Consider the following 14,395-nt stretch of genomic DNA (forward strand, 5'->3'; position numbering starts at 1 on the left):
CGTTCTTCAGTCTTCTGGCAGCTTTGGCATCTCCAGGCCTAACGAGGACTGATAATGTCATAGTTTCATGAAGCAAATCATGTCATGACATGGCATGAAGCTTAGTCAGGTGTCTTGGGTACCTCGCATGCTGACTAGGCCTCATGACCACATAAAGTACACCCCTTCATGACATCATTAGGCTTAGTAAGCACCAGAGATGAAGAAGATACTTGAAGACAGAGCCAGGCTGAAGAATAAACCATAGATGGGCTGCATGGCAGATGAGAAATATACGCATAATTATAATGGTTGAGGCCTAAGGCCTTGTAGTGCCGTGTATGCTGGAGTCATACTACAAAAGTGAGTGGAGATGTGCAGCAGAACAGGTGAACACCAGGGAAAGGAGAACATAATATTTTTTAACAGCTTCCTAGAAAAATGTCAGCTGGACAGCTGACATTTTACTTATCTCGTAGGAAGAAAAACAAAAAAAGAATTAAATTTGTCAAAATTTATTTTTTTCTATAAAACCTAAAGCAAATTTAATTTATTCAACTCTAAACACAATGCTGAGATAAAAGTAAAGCTGTTTCTGGAATAAAACAGCTCCATTTTGTTATAAACCCCTTTAAACGGGGTTTCCCCCAAAGTAGATTTTAATCAATAGATATTGTAATAATAACAATAGGATCCACAAATGAATGTGTTAAAAAAGTGATCATATGCTGAGATAATCTCATAAATGTGTCCTTGCTGTGTATTGTGTAATGGCTGTGTCTGACCGTACAGGAACATGGTCTGATTGTACCACAGCTTCTAGACAGAGGAGGAAGCAAAAGAGCATACAGGCATGTTAGCAAGGGATTGTAGCTAATTTTACATTTCACTGCCTATTTTATCATATCACATGAAAAAGTGTTTTGACGGCATCTCCTGCCCCCTGAGATCATAATAAATGAAGTCAGCGACATATTAGTTCAGCGGCAGCCAGAGCTCCTACCTTACTGACTTAACTTATGATGACCTCAGGAAACTGAGACACCGCAAAATCACTTGCTAATGTGATAAAACAAGCAAGGAAATGTTTTACCTCACAGAAAGGAGCTGCTGCAAACCATTGCAATGTCATCTGTTTCCTCACTTATGCTTCTTCCCCTGCCCAGCAGCTGTGGTATAATCAGACCATGTTCCTGTATGGTCAGACACGGCCATTACACAGTATATGGCAGGGACACATATATAAGATTATCTCAGTAAAGGTACATTTTTTAACACATCCAATTGTGGAAATTATTTTTATTCCAAGATCTATTAATTAATATGTTTTTTTGGTGGGAAATCCCCTTTAAATGCTACAGATAACTTTACACGCTGTGATATCGTTACCGATATCGTTAGCGAGCGTACTTGCCCCCGTCGGTTGTGCGACACGGGCAAATTGCTGCCCGTGGCGCACAACCTCACTTATACCCGTCACACGGACTTACCTTCCCTGCGACGTCACTCTGGCCGGCAAACCGCCTCCTTTCTAAGGGGGCGGTTTGTGCGGCGTCACAGCAACGTCACACGGCAGGCGTCCAATAGAAGCAGAAGGGCGGAGATGAGCGGGATGTAACATCCCGCCCACCTCCTTCCTTCCACATTGCCGGTGAATGCAGGTAAGGAGATGTTCGTCGTTCCTGCGGTGTCACACATAGCGATGTGTGGTGCCGCAGGAACGACAAACAACATCATACCTGTGGCAGCAACGATATTAAGGAAAGGAGCGACGTGTCAACGATCACCGCTTTTGAACGAGTTTTCGATCATTGATCGTTGTTCCTTGGTGTCACACGCTGTGATGTCGATACCGGCGCCGGATGTGCGTCACTACCGATGTGACCCCGACGATATCTCGGTAGCGATGTCGCAGTGTGTAAAGCACCCTTAACTTGCTATATTCCTAACAGTAAATGAATGGTTAAGAATTTCGAAAGGATCCAATCACATTTCCAATATCATTGTAAAGAACCACTAGTACAGACTATAATCAAACACAAACCATCTATATTTAAGAATATTCATGTGGCCATGCCAAAATAGTTAGCTCCTAATGAACATTATACTGTGTGAGTTTGCAACAAACTATCTGGCACGCAGAGACCATCTGGAATACATATTTTGCTGAAAGGCTATGGCTCTTTCTTAAATAAAAGCCTCATATCAGCTTTCAAGCTTCAGTACAAAGAGGACATTGATTTGGGAACAAACCTGAGCTCAGCTTTCGTAATATTTGCCCTGTAGCATGTTTTGTGAAATAATATAATCTGATTTTGAAATGCTCTATATAATTTATTCCTTTTTCTTATCAAGAGTTTGGAAGAAATTTGTTCCACAGATAATTTTGTGATTGTTTAATATTTTTTTGATTTGTGCATTATAAAGAAATAAAAAGGGAAAAAAAATGACTATTACAGATCCCCCTAGTTTCATGTAGATCAATACAAACAACAGATTATTTGAACATATAATAATGAATCCCATCAATATTCTTTCATACATAGTAAGAAATCTGCCTTCAAGCCATTAGAAATGGCACCAGTGTCGACCGTAGGCAACCCTTGGTAGTCAACAAACAAACTTTCTTTGATTTGACTTTGGGGAATTAAATGAAATATAATAAGCAGGAGGTGAAATCTTCTGAAGACACAAATATTTTAGTATAAGGAGCCTAGACACTTGAGAAGTGCAACTTGTTTATTCATAGAGCTTATATAGACAGCTAGGAACAATTTATGTGATCGGTGAAAAAATTAGCATGTGAATTTAATAGATGTCAGAATTAACATAAAAATCTCAGAATCTAGGAAAATGCATGTGTCTCTTTATAAACATATAATATGTATGTTTTTACTAATGTACACATATCTATATATGTAATTGCCTTATTCTGTCTGTCTGTCTGTCTTGTTCCAAAATTGTGTCGTTACAGTGACAACTTTCGGATTAGCCGCCAGGCTCGGCCTGGCGCCGCCCACCCCCACGGATTGGCCGCTCGCCTCGGCCTGGCCCCGCCCCCCGCATGGATTGGCCGCTTGCCCCGACCCTCCGCACGCATCGACCGCTCAGCCACGCCCCTTCCCCCGAATTCAAAAGAAGCCCCGACTCCCCCAGCCCAGACATAACCTTGCGATGCTGGGATCGTGACGGAGCCGGTGTACGCTGGTAACCATGATAAACATCGGGTAACTATAGGAAGCGCTTTGTATCATGGTTACCAGCGTACACCGGTGCGGTCAATAATGAAGTGTCATGCAGCGGTGAAAGAGTTAAAGACACTGCAAGACACTTCATTATAGGCAGCGGGCACCCCCAGAAGAGAGAAGACAGAAGAAAGAAGACCCCGCAGTCATACTCACCAAATGCCGACCGGGAGCAGGTGAGCACATCAAGGTCCTGCAGCGGCGGAACACACACACACGCACACACATAAGAACAGACACACACACATCAGATCACACTCACTCACTCTCACACACACCTCACACACACATCAGATCGCATCCACACACTCACAACATCCAGTGATATCGCTTACCTCTCGGCGGCTATACTGTGCGTGCAGTGACCTTCCAGGACCTGCCGGAGGATCACATGGCCGGCAGCATGTGGTATCTCCGGATGTTGTGAGTGTGTGAGCGCGTATGTGCGATATCGTCAGTGCGTGTATGCGATCGGATGTGTGCGTGTATGCGATCGGATGTGTGTGTGTATGCGATCGGATGTGTGCATGTCGGCAGAAGGCAGAGGAGCACGGCGTGCAGCACAGCTGCTGGGACTGCCCACCGGAGGGCACAGGAAGAAGTGGGGTGTGAGTGTATGCTGTACAGATGTGTACGTGTATACTGTCTGATGTGTGACTGTGGAGCACGATGGGGAGTGCACAGCATGGGGGATGGAGCACGATGGGGAGTGCGCAGCATGGGGGATGGAGCACGATGGGGGGTGCGCAGCATGGGGGATGGAGCACGATGGGGGGTGCGCAGCATGGGGGATGGAGCACGATGGGGGGTGTGCAGCATGGGGGATGGAGCACAATGGGGGTGCACACCTCCCCCCAAAACACACACACACCGCCACACGCGCACCGCACAACACACCACACACACACTGGGAACCACAAACACCGCCCTACACAGACACCCACACACACAGACAACGCCGCACACACACAACACCCAACACACAAACACCGCGGCAAACACAAATATACGCACATACCGCGCAACACACACACATTGCACAAAACATACCTCCCCCAAAACACACACACGCACCCCACACCCACACAACCCGCGCAACACACACAGCACCACATACAGACAACACTGCAGACACAGCGCTCCACAAACAACGCAACACACAAACAACACCGCTCTCACACACCCCCACACCCAGACAACAACATTTACAGTGCAAAAACACTTGGCAACTACACACAACAACATCTATATATATAACAAAAATCATACATTAACTACACTATCCGTAAATTCTAGAATACCCGATGCGTAGATTAGGGCCACCTTCTAGTTTCTTTATAATCATTTTAACGGATTTGCTGATTTAAAAAAATCTTCATATACCTTAATATAAAATAAGGTAATAGAGGGAGAAGTCTCCATCTTTGACCAAAGTAAAGTGCAAATAATGGTTGGCTCCCAATGGCGATGATTCTCTCATGCAAGAGAATCTGATCTGCTATTGTCACTCGGCCTACACTCTGCTATGAGCATGAGCCGAGTATCATTTAATGTGATCCGATTCTTTAACATGTGAGAATCAGAGCACAGGTGAGGAGAAGATCTAGAGATTATCTCTCCATCTTCTCCATTGCCTGTGTATATCAGTCTGCACTCAGATGTTATTATGTGCAGTCTGAAGTTTGGCACCCACCCATTAAAGGGAACCTGTCACCTGATTTGGGACCTATAAGCTGCGGCCACCACCAGTGGGCTCTTATATACAGCATTCTAACATGCTGTATATAAGAACCCAGGCCGCTGTGTAGAACATAAAAATCACTTTATAATTAGAGATGAGTGATGTTCTAGGTTCGAGGTTTGCCAATTTCATGTTCGAGTGACTTTGGGGGGTGTTCGAGTCGTTCGACGAACTCAAACGATTTCGGCAGTTCGAGTTGCGTTTGAGAACAGTTTGATCACCAAAAGTGTGGCTTTTCACAGCTACGTGTGCAGGGAGCCATCGCTGGCAGCCTGCGGTAAGCTGGTAACCAGGGTAAATATCGGGTATCCAAGTAAAGCGCTTTGCTTAGTAACCCGATGTGTACCCTGGCTACATGTGCAAAAATCTCCAAAAGCCACACAGAAGCACTTCCGTGTGACTTCTGTCGGATGCCGCTGCAGTCTGTGTCCTGCTCCAGCTCCAGCCCCGCTGCTGCCCACTCAGTAGTGTACGCAGCTGCCCGCACTGTACGGTGTCCGCAGCTGCCCACACTGCAGTGTCAGCATATGCCCGCACTGTAGTGTTTCCGCAGCTGCCCGCACAGCAGTGTCCACAGCTGCCTGCACTGTATGGTGTCCGCAGCTGCCCGCTCCGCAGTGTCAGCATATGCCCGCACTGTAGTGTTTCCGCAGCTGCCCGCACAGCAGTGTCCAAAGCTGCCTGCACTGTACGGTGTCCGCAGATGCCCACACTGCAGTGACAGCAGCCGCGGGGATGACAAGCACTGCTCTCAGGAGGTTAGTAAAGTTCCTTACCTACGGTGATGAAGTCCTGCCCTCCTGACGTCAGCGCTGTCACTGTCTTCCATGGCCGCCGCTTGTCACATCTCCTCTCGCTGCTGACCCGAGACTGTCACTAGCAGTGATGTCACAGGCTCCCACGATACTTGGTTTGTGAAGGCGGCGATCATTGAACTCAGTAACAGCGCTGACGTCAGGAGTGCAGCGATCACCTCAGGTAATGTACCTCGCTAACCTCCTGACAGCAGCTCTCATCATGCCCTGCAGTGACCTGGGCTGACCTATTGATGCTAGCTCAGGTCACTGCTGGATCATCGTGGGACCCCCTTGGATTACACCAGACCTGGATTTGTTTTTCTTTCTAATAAATTGGTGTAAGAGGGAATGTGTTGAGGAGTGTTTTTTCAAATCAAAATGTGTTTGTCGTCTATTTATTTTTTTATTACTGACTGGGTTGGTGATGTCGGGTATCTGATAGACGCCTGACATCACGAACCCCAGGGCTTGATGCCAGGTGACATTACACATTTGGTATTAACCCCATATATTACCCCATTTGCCACCACACCAGAGCAACGGGATGAGCTGGAGAGAAGCACCAGGATGGCGCATCTAATGGATGAGCCACTTCTGGGGCGGCTGCGGCCTGCTATTTTTAGGCTGGGGAGAGTCCAATAATCATGGACCTCCCTAGTCTGAGAATATCAGATCCCAGCTGTCCGCTTTACCTTGGCTGGTGATCCAATTTTGGGGGGACCTCCACGTGTATTTTTTTTTTTTCATTATTTATTTAATTTAAAATAACAGCGAGGGGTGCCCTCAGTTTTGGATTACCAGCAAAGGTGAAGCTGCCAGCTGTGGTCTGCAGGCTGCAGCTCTCTGCTGTACCCTAGCTGGCTATCAAAAATAGGGGGAACCCCACGTAATTTTTTTTTTTTAAATGTATTTATTTTTTTGGCTAAATACAAGGTGCCAAATGAAAGGCACCAAAGGGTGCAAAATTACAAAATGCAGGAGAGTGGGACATTATGTGTCTTTCTGCCATTATAATGACAGAAAAGACTGATATGAAGTGTAGAAGCACCGGAAAATCACCAGAGCGCTCTACGCTGTGAAAAGCAGTAGAAAATGGCACTAGAGTGAACATGTGACCGCCTCATGTAGGTTGAAGCTATGGATCCTGGGTAAATTTTTGTATTTTCCCTCCTTCAGTTTTTTTGCGGTACGCAAAAAAATGGAAGGCACACGGATGACAAACGGATGACATACGGACCGTATTCATAACTGAATGGAAACGGATGCCACACGGATGCATCCGTGAAAAAATTGACCGTTTTTTGCGGACCGCAAAAACAGATCGGTCGTGTGAATGTAGCCATATTCTGATCTGCTGTTTATAAACAGCAGGCAGAAATAAGTGAATAGCTCTACCGCAGCGTCAGAAAATCTCCGAGGTTTCAGGGGGTAGCTGAGACCCTGGAGATCATGATTCAGGCCGTTTTTTCCGGTCCCCGCTCACGTGATCACTGGTATACACCGTATACCGATGATCACGTTACAGTAAATGACAGCGCCGGAAAAAATTATTTATCTCCCATCTGGCATAAACAAACATGTAAGAAGGGAGATAAATCTCCTCTCCGGTCCCCCGATGTCGCCAAAGTGCCCCCCCGACCCCCTCCCGGAAATCCAAGATGGCCGCACGCACAGCAGCGCACCAGCCACATTCACCCTACTCCTCTGATTTCTGTCACATGTGCCATGACACATGCGACAGAAAACTCCTCCCCAGGCCCTGCCAGGTCACCCCCTATAACCCCACCGGTGTTCCCTGGTGTCCCACGGTACCTGTGCAGCGTTAATCCCCCGCGGCCCCCTTCTTCACAATAGACGCTGCCGCATGCACAGAGCGGCTGTCAGCTCAGCTTCCTATGTTCAGACACAGTGAGAGGCGGTAACCATGCATCTGTAAGCTACTGCAATGCCCTGCTCATGAGGTAAGGAACATAGTTGATCAAGAGAGCTATACTACATTTCCAAATGGAGGTGTTTGATTTTATAGTTGCCCTGCTGAACGACTACCAAACATGACAGTCCGTTATACGCCACAAGAAAACATTTCTAAATAGCGAGCTCTGTTGTTTAGTATTCATTCAGCTGGATAACTGGACTTAAAGGGGTATTCCATCTCCAAGATCCTATCCCCAATATATAGTAGGTGGAATAGTAATAATATTAGCAAATACCAATATTTGGAAATGTAGAATAGTTCTCCTGATTAGGCATGCCCTTACCTCTGCTGTGGACCCGGGGAGAGAGGGTGCAGATTCATTGATTCATTCATCCTCACATGGAGGGTCTGCACTCATAGAAATTAGGGATATGTTCCCTGAACATGTCCCCCCATATTCTAGATGGTCCAGAGTCGTCGTGGGACCACCTTATTTATTTTTCCTTACAATAAATTGGTGAAAGAGGGAATGTTTTGGGGAGTGTTTTTTCAAATAATGTTTTTTGTCTATTTTTTTTTGTTAGTACTAACAGTTTGTGATGTCGGGTATCTGATAGACGCCATGACATTACAAACTGCTGGGCTTGATGTCAGGTGACCTTACAGCTAGTATCAACCCTATTTATTACCCCATTTGCCACCGCACCAGGACACGGGATGATCTGGGGTGAAGCGCCAGGATTGGCGCATCTAGTGGATGCGCCACTTCTGGGGCACCTGTGGCCTGCTATCTTTAGGCTGTGAAGGGCCAATAACTATGGACCTTCCCACCCTGAGAATACTAGACCACAGCTGTCCGCTTTACTTAACTGGTGATCCAATTTAAGGGGGACCCTACTTTTTTTTTGTAATTATTATTATTTATAAAATAATTATAAAAAAGAGCCTGGGGTGACCTCCACATTGGATCACCAACCACGGTAAAGCTGCCAGCGGTGGTTTTCAGGCTACAGCCATATGCTTTACTCTAGCTGGCTATCAAAATTGAGGGGACCCCACATCATTTTTTTAACTATTTTTTTAAATAAAAAAAGTTAATGGGCTTCCCTGTATTTTGATTGCCAGCCAAGGTAATGCCAGGCAGATGGGGGTGGCAACCCGTAGCTGTCTGCTTTATCTGCGCTGAGAATCAAAAATACTGCAGAGCGCTATGTCATTTTTTAATGATTTATTTTTACAGTACTGTGATGTCAGGCAATCAAAATACAGGGAAGCCCATTTTTTTTTAGTTATTTAAATAAATAATAAAAAAAAATATATGGGCTCCTGCTGCATTTTTTGTATTGCTAGCTAAGGGTAATCCAAGCAGCTACTGGCTGCTAACCCCCACTGCTTGGTGTTACCTTCACTGGCAATGGAAAATCCAGGGAAGCATTTTTTATTTTTTTTGCAAAAAAAAAAAAAAAATGATGTGAGCTTCGCCATATTTTTGTATGGTAGCCAGGTACAGCAGGCAGGTACGGCTGCCCCCAACCCCCAGCTGCCTATTTGTACCCGGCTGGGAACTAAAAATAAATAAAAATAAAAGCCCATTTTTTAATTATTTCATGAATTTCATGAAATAATTAAAAAAAAAACGACATGGGCTTCGCCCCATTTTTGTGTCCAGCCAGGTACAACTAGGCAGCTGGGGATTGGAATCTGCAGCACAGGTTAGCGCGAGCTTTCTGGGCCCCTCTGCTGCGAATTGCAGTCCGCAGCCGCCCCATAAAATGGCGCTTTCATAGAAGCGCCATCATCTGGAGCTGTATCCAACTCTTCCAGCTGCCCCAGGTAATGATGAGTTAATACTAGCTTTGTTTTACTAGCTAGTATTAAGCCAGAGATTCTTAATGTCAGGCAAGTTTGACCCGGCCATTAAGAATCTCCAATAAAGGGTTAAAAAAAAAGACACCACACAGAGAAAAAATACTTTAATAGAAATAAATACACAGACACATTAGAGACTCCATGTTTATTACTCCCTCTCAGCCCTCCACGATCCTGGTCTTCTGTCTTCTTTCTCCTTCAACCCATGCAGCTCTGCTACATCAGACAGCACTGCATGGGAGGAAGACGCTGCTGCTCCCTGTGCAATCTAATCACTCAGTGAGTGAGCAGAGGCTGCGGGCTGTAAGCGGTGACGTCACCGCTGACAGGCGGGTTACCATAGCAATGGTACTTCGATCACGTGATTCCCGATGCCGATATTCACCGGCTGTGGCATCTAGTCCCTGCATGTGGGATGACTCTGTAAAGAGCACCGACATGCAGGAACGGGTAAGCCGACCATGTGCCAGAGCATCTCGCCGGTACACGGAGATGCTCAAACGAGCAACGCGTACCGGAGAGATGCACTGACAGGACCTAGCATGACATCTAGCCATGTGACCAGTCTGTAGCCAATGAGATAATAGACTCGTGACTGGTCACATGCTATTTTGATGTCACGATAGGTCCTATCATCAGTGCTGGTTACCGGGAGAATGCAGCGATTATCGGAAGGAAAAGAGGCAGGAGACAGAGTGCAGGACACGTCGCGGGGACCTGTAAGTGTAATGGCAATGTTTATTAACTGTATGTGTACATGTATAATGTGTTTTTATGTGTTGTATTTGCTGAAGGGAGGAGGGTATATGTAGATCTGTAGCGGAGAAAGGAGGAGTATCCAAAGTTTTATGAAGAGAAGAGAAAGGATGCTAAAAATAAGATGGTAAGCACATAGTGAGGAAATAAGAGCAAAATAGAACTCTGCTAATACATGAAAGCAAGTGACAACCGCACCTTGGATACACACAGATCTCACATTCAGCCAATATTCTTGTAAGGCTGGAGTCACACGAGCGTATGGCATCCGATGTGAGAGCAACGGATGTGATATGCTAATGACCCCCAGATCATGCTCTGCTGCGAGCCTGAGCCTTGGTCATGCGACTGGGACCTGCAATCAGGTCCCAGCTGTGAAGCTGTGGATGGGCGCGGCGGAGGAGAGGGAGGGGTTTATCTCCCTATCTCCTCCATTGTCAGCCTGTGCGTATAACGCACTGCACTGGGATAACATCCGAGTGCAGTCCGATGTTTTTCTCACACCCATACACTTAAATGGGTGCTAGTGATACTGCTCTCACAGACAATTGAAGCATGCTGTGATTTTTTCCTCAGTCCGATTATGGCTACAGAAAAACATGCAGATCTGAGCTGCAGCATTGTCTAAGGCCGAAAACACACTTCCGCATAAAAAACGTTTGTGTGACTCGGTCCGTTTTTCCGGTCCGTGTTCCATTTTTTATGGGCGTTTCTCCGGTACGTATGGCATCTGTGTGATGGCATATGCGATCCGTGTGTACATGTGGGATGTCCGTATTGCCATAAAATATGTACGTGTGCTGTCCGTTTTTTAAGAACCGTATTTTACTACAAATAACCTTGTTAACCCATCATGATGTGCTCCAGTTGTGTTTAATTAGACAATTATCTTCCCAATTTAGTTTTTTTGTTTAAAAACCCTGTGAAAACAAGGCTTTTGGGCTTTTTATCACATCATACACACTCCAACATGTCTCTCTCCAATGAAGCAACCATGTATTTGCTGTGGTTGATATCTAGGAGATTTGGGGTTAGGCGACATATGATTGAGGAAGAGCCACCACTGGAGAAAAGGATGTGGATTCACCCCCTTATGAAGCTCCGGAAAACACATGGGTATTTTAATATTCTGTATGCCGAAATGCGGAAATTTCCAGCAAAATTCCAAGCCTACTGCCGTCTCGCCATTAATTCATTTGACAACATCCTTGGCCTTGTGTATAATCGTTTGAAGCATCAGGACACCTCTATGCGCCTCAGCATCTCCCCTGAGGAACGACTGTTGGTTACTTTACGGTAAGTTTTGTTATGTATATTCATGTTTTGTAAAAAAATGTTTGAAAATTTGTACAAACTTAAAGGCATGCATTTAGCTAAACTATGCATTTTTTATTGTAAGTTCTATGTGTTCAGAAAATTCATATAGACCACATAACATCATTGTAAACAATGATAATGGTCTGAGTGCTTACACATACCAGTCTATGGCTAAAAAGATTTAAGACACAAGAGACAAACATCAAACAATCTTGTTTATTAAACAGATTAGTGTATTTGTCTCCAATATGGAAAGTAAATATCAACAAATATGTTTTAACCACAAAAACAATAAATAATAGTCATACAGAGTATGTTGCCACCATTGCATGATGCAAATATTTGTATTGAAAACCAACTGTAATGATTACACAAAGTAATGTCTTGTTCTGTTTCAATTTCAGTTACCTTGCAACTGGGCAATCCATCAGCAGTCTACATTTCGAATTCTTATTGGGAAGGTCTACAATAGGCAAGATAATCCTGCATACCTGCACTGTGCTATGGGAAACCCTTAGGCATCATGTCATGCAGCAGCCAACTACACAGGATTGGATGCACATTTCGGATTAATTTTTGGAGAAAACATCTTTCCCAAATTGTATTGGCGCCATTGACGGAAAGCACATTAGAGTGAAGAAACCACCTACCTCTGAATCAAGATATTTTAATTTTCACAAGTTCTTTTCTGTAGTTATATTGGCCATTGTAGATACAAACTACTGCTTTGTTTTTGCTGATATTGGGGCCTATGGCAGTGCCTCAGGATGCGTGCATTTTCAGAAGCTCACGTTTAGCAAGACGATTAATGTCTGATAGTTTAAGTTTGCCTGCACCAAGACCATTGCCTGGTACTAATGGGCCTATTTTACCTTTTGTCATGGTTGCAGATCAGGGGTTTGCTTTGTCTAGGCATTTCCCAGAATATGGACAGATCAAAAGCCCAATTTAATAGCAACTTGGCAAGAGCACGTTGCTATGTTGAACGTGCCTTTCGCATTTTGGCCTCAAGATGGCGCATTTATCAAACCACCATCCAACTCCAACCAACCACCGTCAAGGCTGTCATGAAAGCTACAGTAGTGTTACATAATTACTGTAGATTACATGAAAGCAATTTTTTTAACGAATTTTGTTAGGGACATAATCCCATAACACCATACTGTATTATGCAATAATGTCACGCAAACATGATTTGTTTGACACTGTTGGAATACAAGTATGGGACCAGACCATATGCAGATACTGCATAATGGGTGGATTTTTAGTAATAAAGGTGTTTGAATGTTAGTGTAGTAGTTTATGTGCGTGCATTTTTTCAATAAACACAGTTTTGTCTAATGGATTGACTAAACACCACGTCCAGAGCAAGGCAACATTCTTACAGGCCGGTAATGTTTAGGAAGTGATAGCTTAACTTTCTGTTGAATTTTTGGAAACATAATAACAAAAATTACCCCATGCATATAGAGTAATTAATGTTTAACATTTTGAAATGTTTTGAGACCATCTATAACCCTGAAAACATAACAAAATGTTTAACAATGCATACTTAATGAAATTATGAGTCAACTAAATCCTCTAGGCTAGTGATGCTTTCCTGTGTAGTCTCCATTGCATTGACACCTACTGAATATGTTTGCTGCCCAACACTAGATTTTGTAGTGAGTGACTGATCAGTGTTTCCACTAGTAACAGTTGTACTTGGAATAAATATTGATGCAGTTGTTTGAGCAGATGGAAGACCAAGTGTAGGTGGTACATATTGATGTGTTGGAAGAGGCTGAGTATGTGTGTATGGGAAGTTAGGTGGGTAAGGCTGATGTTCAAAGTACTGTTGTTGGAGATTATTAGGCACATGGTAGGATGTTGGTTGTTGAATCATTTGAGGTAGTCTATGAACATTACTAACATTACTTGGATAGCTAAAAGAGGATTGTGTTGGTATCTCTTGTGGGCCTTGTGGGTTAAATGATGGCTGTTGAGATGGCCTTTGTGTCATTAATGTACCAGTTTGATGTGGGACAATTGTTGGCCTAATTTGTACATCACTTCCCATAGAAGAAGAAGGCCACTGTATATGTGTTTATTGCACTACAGTATTTAGTTGTGAATTTGAGTAATGTTCATCTGTTTGGGTTTCCACAGTTTGTTGAGTTGTGTTTGTGTGTGGGCCACGTGGATTGGCTCTCCATTGCTCAATCACTTCAAAACAATATATGGGTTCGGGCTCACGCTGGGTAGCAGATATCAGTGTTATTAAGGATGCCCTTAACCTGTCCTGCCTATCAGCTTGGACCAATGCAAGAGAGGGAGAAAGGGAGCAGCAAAATCTCTCTCCATCACTCTCTGGTATCAGTGAATTCATCATGTGTATTATTCTGGTATCAATGATATCAGGCAGGGACCGTAAATCTTCAAAACGCCTATGTCTGCGACCACGGATAGATTGGGCTATTGTGCGCATGGTATTAGTTGTTATTCTTGGCTGTGGGCCTGTTTGTTGCTGTGGACTACTCTCTGCAAGAACTGGTGATGGACCACTTTGTTGACCTGTAGACTGGCCTGGAATTACAGTAGTGGATTGACTTGTTCCCAAACCCAAATCAGATGACATTTCTTCTGCGTCTGGCTGGCTGGTGTTGGGGATTGGGGGTGGTTGGTAGGAGGTTGGCTCCATCTCGGAAGCTGTTAAGACTGCTGACTATGCCTCCTCACTGTCTTCTAGATTATCCTCTGTACTTTTGTGAAAAGAAAAAAAAAAAATTACCGTGTG

This window comes from Anomaloglossus baeobatrachus, chromosome 1, assembly GCF_048569485.1.
Source record: "Anomaloglossus baeobatrachus isolate aAnoBae1 chromosome 1, aAnoBae1.hap1, whole genome shotgun sequence".
Classification (NCBI taxonomy): Eukaryota; Metazoa; Chordata; class Amphibia; order Anura; family Aromobatidae; genus Anomaloglossus; species Anomaloglossus baeobatrachus.